Source organism: Sminthopsis crassicaudata, chromosome 3, assembly GCF_048593235.1.
Source record: "Sminthopsis crassicaudata isolate SCR6 chromosome 3, ASM4859323v1, whole genome shotgun sequence".
Taxonomy (NCBI): Eukaryota; Metazoa; Chordata; class Mammalia; order Dasyuromorphia; family Dasyuridae; genus Sminthopsis; species Sminthopsis crassicaudata.
Genome location: NC_133619.1, coordinates 573,786,402 through 573,798,782, shown reverse-complemented (window position 1 = coordinate 573,798,782; position 12,381 = coordinate 573,786,402).

Sequence of the window (12,381 nt, the reverse complement as noted above, 5' to 3'; positions counted from 1 at the left end):
ACTCAGGTTGAATCTAAAATATACCTAGAATAATTAACAATTTTATATACAGTGCTGTTATTTTATTTTATTGAAACATTCATATTTATCATTTGCTAATTAGTAGTAAAATATAAAATTTAAAAAATATATAGTCAAACACCAGTTCTCAAAATTCTTATGCCCAGGTGTTTATAGGATTCAGTGACTCCCAACTGGCTTGTGAAAAGTTTTGAGATTTTATTACATTTCATATTTTGTCACCTTCAAATTTTCCTCTTACTCCACTGCCCCTTAGAAATAATGGCCCATGTAAAGTACAATGGCTTAGGAGCCAGAAGATTCAGAGAATAGTCTCTATTCTATTGCTACACATTGTATTTGTTGCTGTTGCTCAGTTGTTTTTAAGTTGTGTGCAACTCTTTGTAACTCCATTTGGGGTTTTCTTGGCAAAGATATAGAAATCATTTGCCATTTCTTTCTCCAGCTCATTTTATAGATGAGGAAAGTGAGGCAGAATTAAATGACTTGCCAGGATCACACAGCTAGTTAATGTTTGAGACCTGATTTGAACTGAGGCCTTCCTAACTCAGAGCCTTGCACTGTATCCACTTAGCCACTTACCTGTCAAATCATTTAAAATAATGTCAAATCATTTTCCCCCTAATCTGTTCAGAGAAGATGCTAAAGACGATCCCTAGGTTCTAGTCTATCTCTGAAACTATGATACAACCAGAGTCAATTCAAATCAATAAATATTTACTAAATTCCTACTGTATCCATGATATTATACTAGGCACTAGGAAAAATACAAAGCTTAGATAAAACATAAATAGATATTCATCTCAATCTAGTTGTTAATCGACAATTTCCTGTAATGCCCTACCCCCCCTTCATCCAAGGGAGCCTTGGTTTTGTTCTTCCTGAATATTAGAAAGGTTCCAGTCACTTACCTTCAGAATTATAATACAAATATACTTGTTACTTCTTTGGGGGTGAGTCAAGTAATGTTAATGATACAAAAAGGAAAAATCTTATTACCAATGCTTAAAAAAAAAAAAAACACTGAAATTCTCTGGGAAAAAGGAAAAATCTATTTGTCTCTCTCTCTCTCTCTCACACACACACACACACACACACACACACACACACACACACACACACACACACACACACACACCCTTCTTCCTCTTCCCTGTATGGAATAGTATACCTTTGAATACTTGTCCACTGTGCCACCAGGGGGCACCCAATAACCCAAGACATTGCACCTGGAGTTGATACAGTAAATCCAAGTCCCCTCCAATTACTGTCTTGATTACTAGCCATACAGATGAGCAAACAAGATTTTCAAGCAAATATTACTACAAGTGCTCCAAGGCCTCGAGAGGTAACGATGTAATAGATAATATTCGGTGTTTGAAGTCAGAAAGGTCCCAGATTTGAATCTTGACCCTGACTTTAATTAGCAGTGGGACCAACTGGCAAATAGCTTAAAACTTCCATTTAATTACCAGTAAAGTGGAGGAGAATTAAACCAATAGAATCTAGCTCACAGAATCATTGCAGGGCTCAAATCAGATAATGTATGTAAAGTGATTTGCAATCCTTTGAAAAAGTTATTGTGTTGAATGAAAAGTCTCAGGATGTTGATTCTGCCTGCAATTCACTACGAGGTGGGAAAATCATTTATCCACTTTGGTTCTCATTTTCTGCATCTACCTATCAAAGTGAACCTAAAACTCTACTTCTTCACTATCCATAATTTGAGTCTGAGATCTGGTAGGCAGTCTCCTTTTGGACAAAACTGTGTCTGAAACTTTTCTTATACATCTCTAGGGAGTTTTGATAGTTTTCCTCAAATATAGAAGTTTGACTTGAGTTGATCTTTTCAAAAAAGGTCTGGCTCAGATAACCTATGATCCCATTGTCACCCCATTACTAATAAGAGACAATTTCTCAGAGTTCTCTATCTCTTGGATCATGTCTCAGGTGACAGACTTTCTTCTTTTTCTTTCCTTTTCCATGAGGACTGATCTTAGGCAAAAGTGTGAAATAAGCAAAATTTTTTTATGTGTTCCCACATGCTCCATTTTGGGCCAGGCACTCAATGCCTTCCTCTGACACTCTTCTCATTCAATCATACAACAAATATTTCTAAAGTTACTCTTAGGGAATGTACTCTTCTAGGTGCTGAAGAAAATTAAAAAATAAACAAGATATAGCTCCTCCCTTCAAGTTTATCATCTAATGGGGTAAATAATCCCCTTCTATACATTAGCTCCTATATAATGAGAAATCATTTCTTAGTTACATAAATATAGTTATTCATAGCATCATTATTATTTTGTAAAAGAACTAGATGTTACGATGTTATTTACATCTAGTGAACTAGACCTTGTTTTAATTTTTTAAACTGTTGATAAATCTTTTTTTCTAGTTTTTTCTAGAACTTAGCACAATAAGTTTTGACTTAAAATCTACCTTCCTGAATTTCCATTTCAAAGAAATATAATCGGGAGAGGTAAACAACTTCATTCCCAATTAAGATTCACTAAAAATAAAGTAAGTAGGCCTAAGGAGAAGAAATTATCATAGATTTATTTAGATCACCACACATTATCCAATCCAACTTCTTTTATTTATTCATTTATTTTGACAGATGAGGATGATAAGATCCAAAGAAATCAAATGATTTTGTCCAAGATCAGAGAGTAAATTGGGGATGAAAGACACGAGATATGTAAAGAATTATCTGCTTAGTGAAGAAAATAAAATAGCAAAATGTTTTATTTCTTGGATGTTGAAGCATTTAAAATGGCATTGATCAGGGTTTTTTTTTAATAACATATTTTTATTTTCAAAATATATGAAAGTTAGTTTCAACATTCACTCTTGCAAAACTTTGTGTTCTAAATTTTTCTCCCTCCATTTCCCTTACCCTCCCTTAGACAGCAAGTAATCCAATATACATTAAATATGTGCAATTCTTCTATACATGTTTCCACATTTATCATGCTGCACAAGAAAATTAGTTCAAATAAGGGGGAAAAATGAGAGAAAACAAAAACCAATCAAACAACAACCAAAAAAAAAAGTTGAAAATACTATGTTGTGATCCACGCTTAGTTCCCACAGTCTTCTGTGTGTAGATGGCTCTCTTCAACACAAGATCATTGGAACTGGCCTCAATCATATTGTTGGAAAGAGTCACATCCATCAGAATTGATCATCATATAATATCAATGTTGTTGTGTACAATGATCTCCTGGTTCTGCTCATTTCACTCAGCATCAGTTCATGTAAGTCTTCCCAGGCCTCTCTGAAATCCTCCTGCTGATCATTTGCTGAATGTGGATCACAACACAACATTCTCACTTTTTTTGTTGTTCTTTTGCATTTTGTTTTCTTATTCGTTTTCTTTCCTTTTTGATCTGATTTTTCTTGTGCAGCAAGAAGATTGTACAAATATGTTTACACATACTGGATTTAACATATAATTTTAACATGTATAACATATATTGGATTGCTTGCCATCTAGGGGAGGGGGGAAGGGGAAGGAGGGGAAAATCTGAAACACAAGGCTAAGCAAGGGTCAATGTTGAAAAATTATCCATGGGGGGCAGCTAGGTGGTGCAGTGGATAGAGCACCAGCCTTGAACTCAAGAGATCCGGAGTTCCAATCTGGTGTTCAGACACTTAACACTTCCTAGCTGTGTGACCCTAGGCAAGTCACTTAACCCCAGCCTCAGGGGAAAAAAAAAAAGAAAGAAAAAAAAAGAAAAATTATCCGTGCATATGTTTTGAAAATAAAAAGCTTAAAAAAATGTATATACCATACCTTATTCAGCCATTCCCCAACTAATGGGAATCCATTTAGTTTCCAGTTCCTTGCCACTACAAAAAGGGTTGCTACAAACATTTTTGCATATGTGAGGCCTTTTCCCTTTTTATGATCTCTTTGGGATACAGACCCAATAGAGACACTATAAATCAAAGGGTATGCACAGTTTGATAGCCCTTTGGGCATAGTTCCAAACAAACCAAACAGAATGGTTAGATCAGTTCACAACTCCATCAATAATGTATTAGTGTCACAGTTTTCCCACATTCCCTCCAACATCATTCTTTTCCTATCATCTTAGCCAATTTGAGAGGTGTGTAGTGGTATCTCAGATCAATAGTGATTTAGAATATTTTTATATGACTAGAAAATAACCAGGTTTTTTTAAAAAGGGATTTATTGTTAATACATCTCTTATGTGTTATTTAGCGTCTATTTTAAAATTCATAAGTTCTTTCTCTTATTGGCTTGGATTAGGCAATATATGTGGCCAAACTAGACTATAGAGAAGAAAAATTTTCAGTCAGTTAGTTACAGGCAATTATAAAGAAAAAAAATCTTGGATGATTTCACTTTCCCACCAAATTTGTATCTTTTTCTAGCCTCATTTCTAAAAAGGCCAAGAAACTAGGGTGTCATTTCAATTGATCACTCTGAAGAAATTCTTCATTTACAACTGAACACTAGCACAATGAACTCTGAATCAAATTCTCATAAGGAAGTTGCCAACTAATTTTTACTCTATATTACATAGCCCAAAAAGTTTATTTAAAAATTCCAATCACTACATTAAAAAAACAGTTTTAATGTTTATTTTTCAATTGTAGTATAAAAATTCCAAATTTCAGTGCTTTTTCCCCATTGTTACCCAATACAGTTAGCTATCCATTTGGGAGGAAGATAATGTTAAGGACCCAAAATAATTTAAATTTATCGCATTTGATCCTCTCAGTAATTATTATCTTCATTTTGAAGACAAAGAAACTGGGACTTAAAATTATGTTGTGACTTCCCCAAGACATGAAGCAGTATTCAAACTCAGTTCTAGCTATCAGGTAGGAAATGGAGTGCCAATTGGAAACAATGGGAGGTAAGGCTAGAAAAGTCATGATAACAGTTCATATTTTCATAGCATATTAAAAGATTTCTAGTCATATAAAAATGTTCTAAATCATTATTGATCAGAGAAATGCAAATTAAGACAGCTCTGAGGTACTCAGATTAGCTCAGATGAGAAGAAAAGATAATGACAAATGTTGGAGGGCATGTGGGAAAACTGGAACACTAATATATTGTTGGTGGAGTTGTGAACTGATCCATCCATTCTGGAGAGCAATTTGGAGCTATGCCCAAACTTTGTTTAGCCATCTGCTGAAACAAAAATGTTATAATTCACATTTTATGGATGAGATTGGAGTTTACAGATGACCACACAAGTGTCCAAAGTAAAATACAGGAACCTAGCTCTCCTGACTCAAGACCCAGCACTCTGTTGAGTCCACCAACACTAGCTTTGTACTAAGTGGTATTGTGTATGGAACACAGGAGTTGGAATCAAAAAGATTTATGTTCAAATCCAGCCTCCAATATTAACTGTGTGATCCTGGGCAAGCTCTTTAATCTTTATTTGTATCCATTTCCTCATCTGTAAAATGGAGATAATAATAGCACCTGCCTCCTAAGGTTGTTATATCAAACAAGTTAATAATTGTAAAGAGTTTAGCATAGTCCCTGTCACATAATAAGGACTATATTTTAGTTATTATTGTGTTAGAAACAGACCATGAAAGGATTTTGCTTTCAGGCTTTGTAGTTTGTCTTTTATCCTAATGGCAAAAATTCTGAGGATCTTCCCCTCCCAGAGTTATTTTTTTGTGAAGTCAAACTAGGCCATCTTTTGCTTTAATTCTTACCTATGTTTAAACCACTGAATAAGTATTGCCTCAGACAAACTGGGAGTTGGGAAAACCTTAGCCTAAAGGGGTCAAGTTTTCCATAACATCTGGAGTCATCTCCAGTTTTCATGATACTAAACTTTGATTTTACACAATGCTGTCTCACTTAAATCCAATTCACTTGCAAGTCAAGACATCATCTTCCTGATGTCACTGGCCCTTTTGGAACACAAAAGACAAACAACAATAAGGAGCCACTAAAGATTTTTGAGTAAGTTATGAAATGGTAAGACCTGTGCCCAAGGACATTTTCTGGGCCAAATAGATAGTTTTGTGGGCCTGAGAAGAGCTGACATATCAATCTTATGTGCTCTTGGATATCTTACTATAAGAGCCATGTTATGGTTCCTGTGGAAGAATTGGATGGCAAGGACAGCTGAGACATGGAACTTGAGTGATGGATTAGCAAAGTCAAGCTTCCCATGTGGAACAACAAAGTTGAATCCAAAAGAGGGAAAAAGAAATTGATAGGGTGCCCCAGACCAGGGAATAGAGAGAAGGCCAGAATCCATGAGCATTGGAGAAAGCATAGCCTTCCTGGTCCTGAAAGTGATATGCACTGTGTGGATTCAGAACAGCAGAATTTACCCTCACTGCCATGAGTTCTTTCCCTACTAGGATTCCTCTGTAGAGGCTGCTGGGGGAGATGGAGCTTACCATAAGGGAAAGTTTTCTTTCCTAACACATAGGTTCAGGATTCAGCCTTTTCTCTATTTTCTGTTGCATACTCCAGGCCTTGTTAGCCCAGAATCCTGAAATTGAATACTTCTTCACCAGAGCTAGAAATTCAGATGTTCTTAGATTCCCTCCTGAGAATAATTGATTGAAAAAAATAGGTGATAACTAAAATTACCATAAACAACATAATACTTTAAAATAATTTGTATTTTACTAATTATGAGAGCCAACAGAAATAATACAGAATAGTATGATAGCCAGCATGGAGTCTGGGAAGACCTATGTTCAATAATACTTTAGGACACAAAACTAGTCAAATCATTGAACTTTCTAATGCGTGAGATGGCTCTTTAAGACTAAGTACAGAAGAATTGTAGATTTATATCACTGGAAAATGTTTTCATAATGATGAAATCACAGGTCTGTTCTTACACACACACACACACACACACACACACACATGCATGCATGCATGTGCATGTGAAAAAAAGTATTCTATATGTGCATGAATTTTTTTCCATTTACAGTTTACTTATTAATTTATTAATATATTATTATTGTTATTATAAGCAGTTATATTGAATATTTTGAATTAGGTAATGATAAAAAATAGCATTTGCCATACAATGGGATTTATGAACTGCTTATAATAACTGTATGGCCTTCCAAGTTTTGCTGGGCTCACGGGTTATGAAATGCTTATCGTTCATGTATCTTTGTGGTCAAAAAATCCTTATTTTGGTCTCTTCAGAGGCAAATAGGCTTTCCTCAGACCATTTATCAATGGTCTAAGCTTATACTCAGAGGCTTCACAGAATATGAGGACCAGACAACATTTGAAGCTGGTGACAAACCCTTTAAGAAATCACAATCATTGATGTCCCACAGTGATGTCAGAATGGCTTTAAGAAAGACAGTCTTAAAGAATTCTCCTGGGGGCAGCTAGATAGTGCAGTGGATAGAACACCAGCCCTGAGGTCAAGAGGACCTGAGTTCAAATGTGACCACTTAACTGCTTCCTAGCTGTATGACCCTGGGCAAATCACTTAATCCCAATTGCCTCAGAAAAAAAAAAAAAAAAAAAAAAAAAAACAAGAATTCTCCTGGGCCCGAAATGACCCTGCCAGGACTTTTATTTTCATTCCCACTCCACTCCTTTGGAGACTTAGACTCCCCACTCTATAGATAACACGTGGCACACCAAATCCTCTTGGTGCTATCCACAGACCAGAGTCTTGTATTCATGTCAGAAACACAATGTGTTTTTAGCATTTTATTTCTGTTCCATGTCACATTAAAAAACCCTTAACATGCTTCCTCAAAGGGAGGACATATGCATTCTCCAAGAAAATGGAGTATACAGATGGCAGCCCATTTTTGGCAGCAGGGAAGTTCAACAAGACATTTCAGTTATTTACTCAGAAAACGAATATGCAAGTTAGGCAGGGAGAATTAATTGCTACTTTATAATATATTAAAAAAAAATCAAACCACTCTTTTCTCATAAAATATTCCTCACCTGGAGTTCATGAATTTTTGTTTTGTTTTGTTTGTTTTTTTAGTATATTGATAATTATATTTCTTTTCTTTTAAATTTTTTATTTATTTTAAAGCTTTTTATTTCCAAACCATATACATGGATAGTTTTTCAACATTGATCCTTGCATAGCCTAGTGGTTCAGATTTTCCCCTCCTCCTCCCCACCCCCTCTCCCAGCTGGCAGGCAATACAATATATGTTATACATGGATAACTATATTTCAATATGTTGATTTCCATAGTTCTCTATGTTTCATTGTATTCCTAGTTACAAAAAGGGGTCCATGATCTTCCCCAAACTGAAAGGTTGAGAATATCTGCTATAGGGCATTTTAGTGCTGTTATTGCAAACTAGGAGTTCTAAGTGATTATTAAGGGAAAAAAAAAAAAACCCACAAAGGCCAATGGCGGAAATGAACTAAAAGTCACAATGAGGAAGCTTCTAAAAATTACATCATCCTTACCAAATATGTTGCTTGTAACGCGTTTGTTGATAGAAATCAATAGTGAGAAGTAGTAAGCTTGCAGCTACATCTGTTTTTAATATGACATGTGTCGCCCCTGACTGTTTCAAGGATGGTGTAAAAGCAGGAGGTAAGAGTTTATCAAATTTCAGATTTGGCTGACTCAGACAGCCCACCCATATGCAAACTCTCAGAAAGGCCAGAAAAGAAACAGAATGGATAGAAAGTATATTTTTCCAAAAGATCATATTTCTCTATTTTGTTGTAAATACAGTGATTAAAATACCCTACAACATTCCATATTCTAAGTTTCAACATTTAAAAAAAAGGGGAATTTCTCATTTGTTTATTACTGATATGTTGTTAGAGGGGAAATTAGCTTGCTTTACAGGCTGGTATGTGTACATTAAATTAAATTTATGTTTGAACAACAAACTGAAAGCATAGTATTTGACAGTAATACTGCATTTGGGGAGCAGATTTAAACAAGGCAGACTCTTTATTATTGACCAAGACCAAGCCTGATCACAATTTATACTTCTCTATTTTGTTGCCAAAATGGTTATTTTTCTCCCTACATCAAAATAAGTGTACAAAAGTGCTATGTTTATATGTATATTTTTCATTGTACCATGACATTTTCTAGAGACCTAGAACTCTCTCACTGGGGGCCAAGGTTATTACTTTATACACATGTCTTGTAACGTCAGCAAAGTACTTTATACATATTATTTCATTTTAACCTTACAATAATCCTGGAAGGTAAATGCTATTATTATCCCCATTTTCCAGATGAAAAATTCCATGACTTGCCTAGTGTCACACTGCTATTAAATGTCTGAAGCTAGATATAAATTCAGGTCTTGGACTTCAGGTCAAGGATAATTTGAAGATCCACAATTTATTCTCAGAAAATAGGTATTCAAATGCTGATAACTCGTAAATTCCAAGGGCAAGTAGGATAGAATGACAGGCCTGAAGTCAGGAAATCTCATTTAACAGAATTCAAATCTGCTCTCACAACTACTAGCTAGCTATGTGATACTGCGCAAGTCATTTCACCTTGTTTTCCTCAGTATCTTCACCTGTAAAATGAGCTTGAGAAAAAAAATAGGAAACTAAACTAGTTATTTTTATTATTTCATTTATTATTCTTATTATTTATTGATTTTCTTATATTATTGTAAATGTTTATTATTATTAAAATATACTATAAATAATATAATAAAATATTATTTATAATTGTATAATGTATGGTAATGTTATTATTACAAATTATATACATTATATAATAATTACATATTATATTATATTTATTATGTTTGCCAAGAAAACTGCAAATAGGATCACGAAGAGCAGAACACAACTAAAAGAAAACAACCATGGATCCATTAGTTTCTGTGCATGGAACGAATCCTAGATACAGAGAAATAAATAATAAGAGAGTTAGAAATGACACTAATGGTGTAGAGGATTTAAAGTATTCATGTTTGCTCCCATAAACAGGCAAGTCTCTGGGACATAAATGTACACAAAAACCTCTGCATGTATAACAAAAGAAGCCAGCCTTTCAAGAATGTAGGTGTGGCTGCAACTGTTTCTAAACCCCAGGCTATCTATCAGTTGAGTCTCAAAAGGAGTTATCTAGCTTACCTCAGCAGCACCCATCCTGTGCCAACATCCCACTCAAAAGAGAGGTTGGTCTTAAATTAGTCGCTAAAAATCTGTCACGCTTTCATTTTTAAAAGCTTGGGGGTTAGGGTTTGATGAGAATCATTGAGTGTGCAATTTATATTTCAAATGGGTGAGGTTTATTCCAAGAATACTTAATCCCAGCACCTGTAGAATCACAAAATCTGAATGCTGGAAGGGAATCTTTGAAGGAATCTGGTTCTATCTCTCACCCAAATCAACTCTTTTCTATATAATACCATGAAAACTGTTCATTCTCCTTACTGCAGGGATTGTCCATATCATATCTCTGGTCTTATTCCAAGAATAAATGAAATTAAAATGTCTAGTGCTTCTTTCTCTTTCAAATTCTAAGAGAAAAGTGAAAATTTGTGATGACAAAATAAACACAAAACCTTATTAAACATCCTTAAAAGAACCTTTGAAAAGTTATTGTCAAAGCAGGTGTTTTAGTTATTTTTTTAGTACAAATTTGCTTTAGTCAAATTAGGAAATTCAAGAAATGGGAAGATAACTATGTTTTTATATTTCCAGACTTGTCACAGAATTTTTAAAACTGTAGGAAAACTTACTTCCTTCTGGTTCTGTATTTCTCAAACTAATCTGGATTTGGTGATCTTTTAGGGGTATTGGAATGTTATTTTGAGAGGCTTGTATCTGGACTGAAAGAATGAAATATTCCTAAGATAAAGGAGAGGGGGGGGGAACATGTAGAAATCATGAACATTATTGAAGAATTGAATCTCTTTTCATATTGAAAAATTATCAAACTGAATAAATATTTTTGATACATACACAATTTCATATTTAATGTTATAGAGTAGAAAAATCACTACTATCAAAACAATTGTAAGGAATCCCTATTAACAATCATGAAGGAACTCTACTGTTATGGAGAACACAATTTTGTAAATATTAATTTAATCAAATTTCATTTTTACAACTTAGGGAAAATTTAGGAAATTTTAGAGACCTAAAAAGGTTAAATATCTTACCAAGGTCAAATATGTATTTAGTAACTACAGAACTAGAATCCAGTCTCCTGACTTAGTGCTCCTTTCAAATAATACGTGAAATTTTTTAAATCGCTTTTCATATTTTAAAGCATTTCATAATACATTCTCAAATCTTAGCTAGCCAACCTGCCTCTCAAGATAGTACAAATAGCACAGCAGTGCTCTATCAAGTCTTAAAAATGCTTCTAGTTTTTTTTCAGACACCAACCTTAGGCTGAGAGCTGGTTAATGTTCAGTGGAGGTTAATTCCATGGAGGCTGATAAAGGTGGAGGAAAAACTTGGAGAGCTGACAGTCTGTGCACGAGTCCACCACTTAGTTAAGGTTGCACTATGAGAAGTTCCTCAGCTGATGGCTATACTTAAAACCCCCATGTTTGGGGGCAGCCTTAAGTGGGACAAGTTATATTATCTGTCTACTGGACTTCCTCTCCTTTGTCTCCAGGTACCAAAGTCTCATAGCCTAAAAAAAAAATCTGGTTTCCTGCCCTTTTGTGAGCCTTCTCTCATATCTTTTCATGAAACTCTATTTTGACCCTGAACCATTTTTTGTCTGTTCCATTCCAGTTAATCATCCAATGAGCCAAAGGCCATACCCTCAAACATAGGATAAAATGTACCCTTTTTGTCCCCTCCCTTCTCATTACTGAAAAAGGAAAGAGTTCTGCCCACATCATGGATCCTGCCCAGACTTGTTCCTCATTTCACTTCCAGGGCCAAGCTATATGAGGCAAGATAATTATTCAGTATAATCCTAACATTTAAATATCTGCCCACCTTCCCCCTTTAGCTGTACAAACCACCTGGTAGTGATAAAGAATAGAACAATGAAATTGAAGTTGTTTTCTTGGAGTAGTAATAAGAATGATGAACTAGAAATTAGAGTTCCTGGGTTCAAATATTAGGTAAATGACTTAAAATTTCCCAGGTACCTCATTTGTAAAATAAAGGGATTAGATTAGGATTAGTTGATCTCTATTCCCTTGAGGGCAGGGAATAGAGAGAGCTACAAACCTAGTTAGGATAATCTGACTTCAAATCCACCCTTACTAGCTGTGTGATCCTGGGCAAGTCACATTAATCTGTTTGCCTCAGTTTCCTCATCTATAATATGGAGAGTGAAATGGCAAACAACTCCAATATCTTTGCCAAGAAAACCCCAAACTGGGGCACAAAGAGTTGGGTACAACTTAACTGAAGAAGGGGGAAAAATGGTA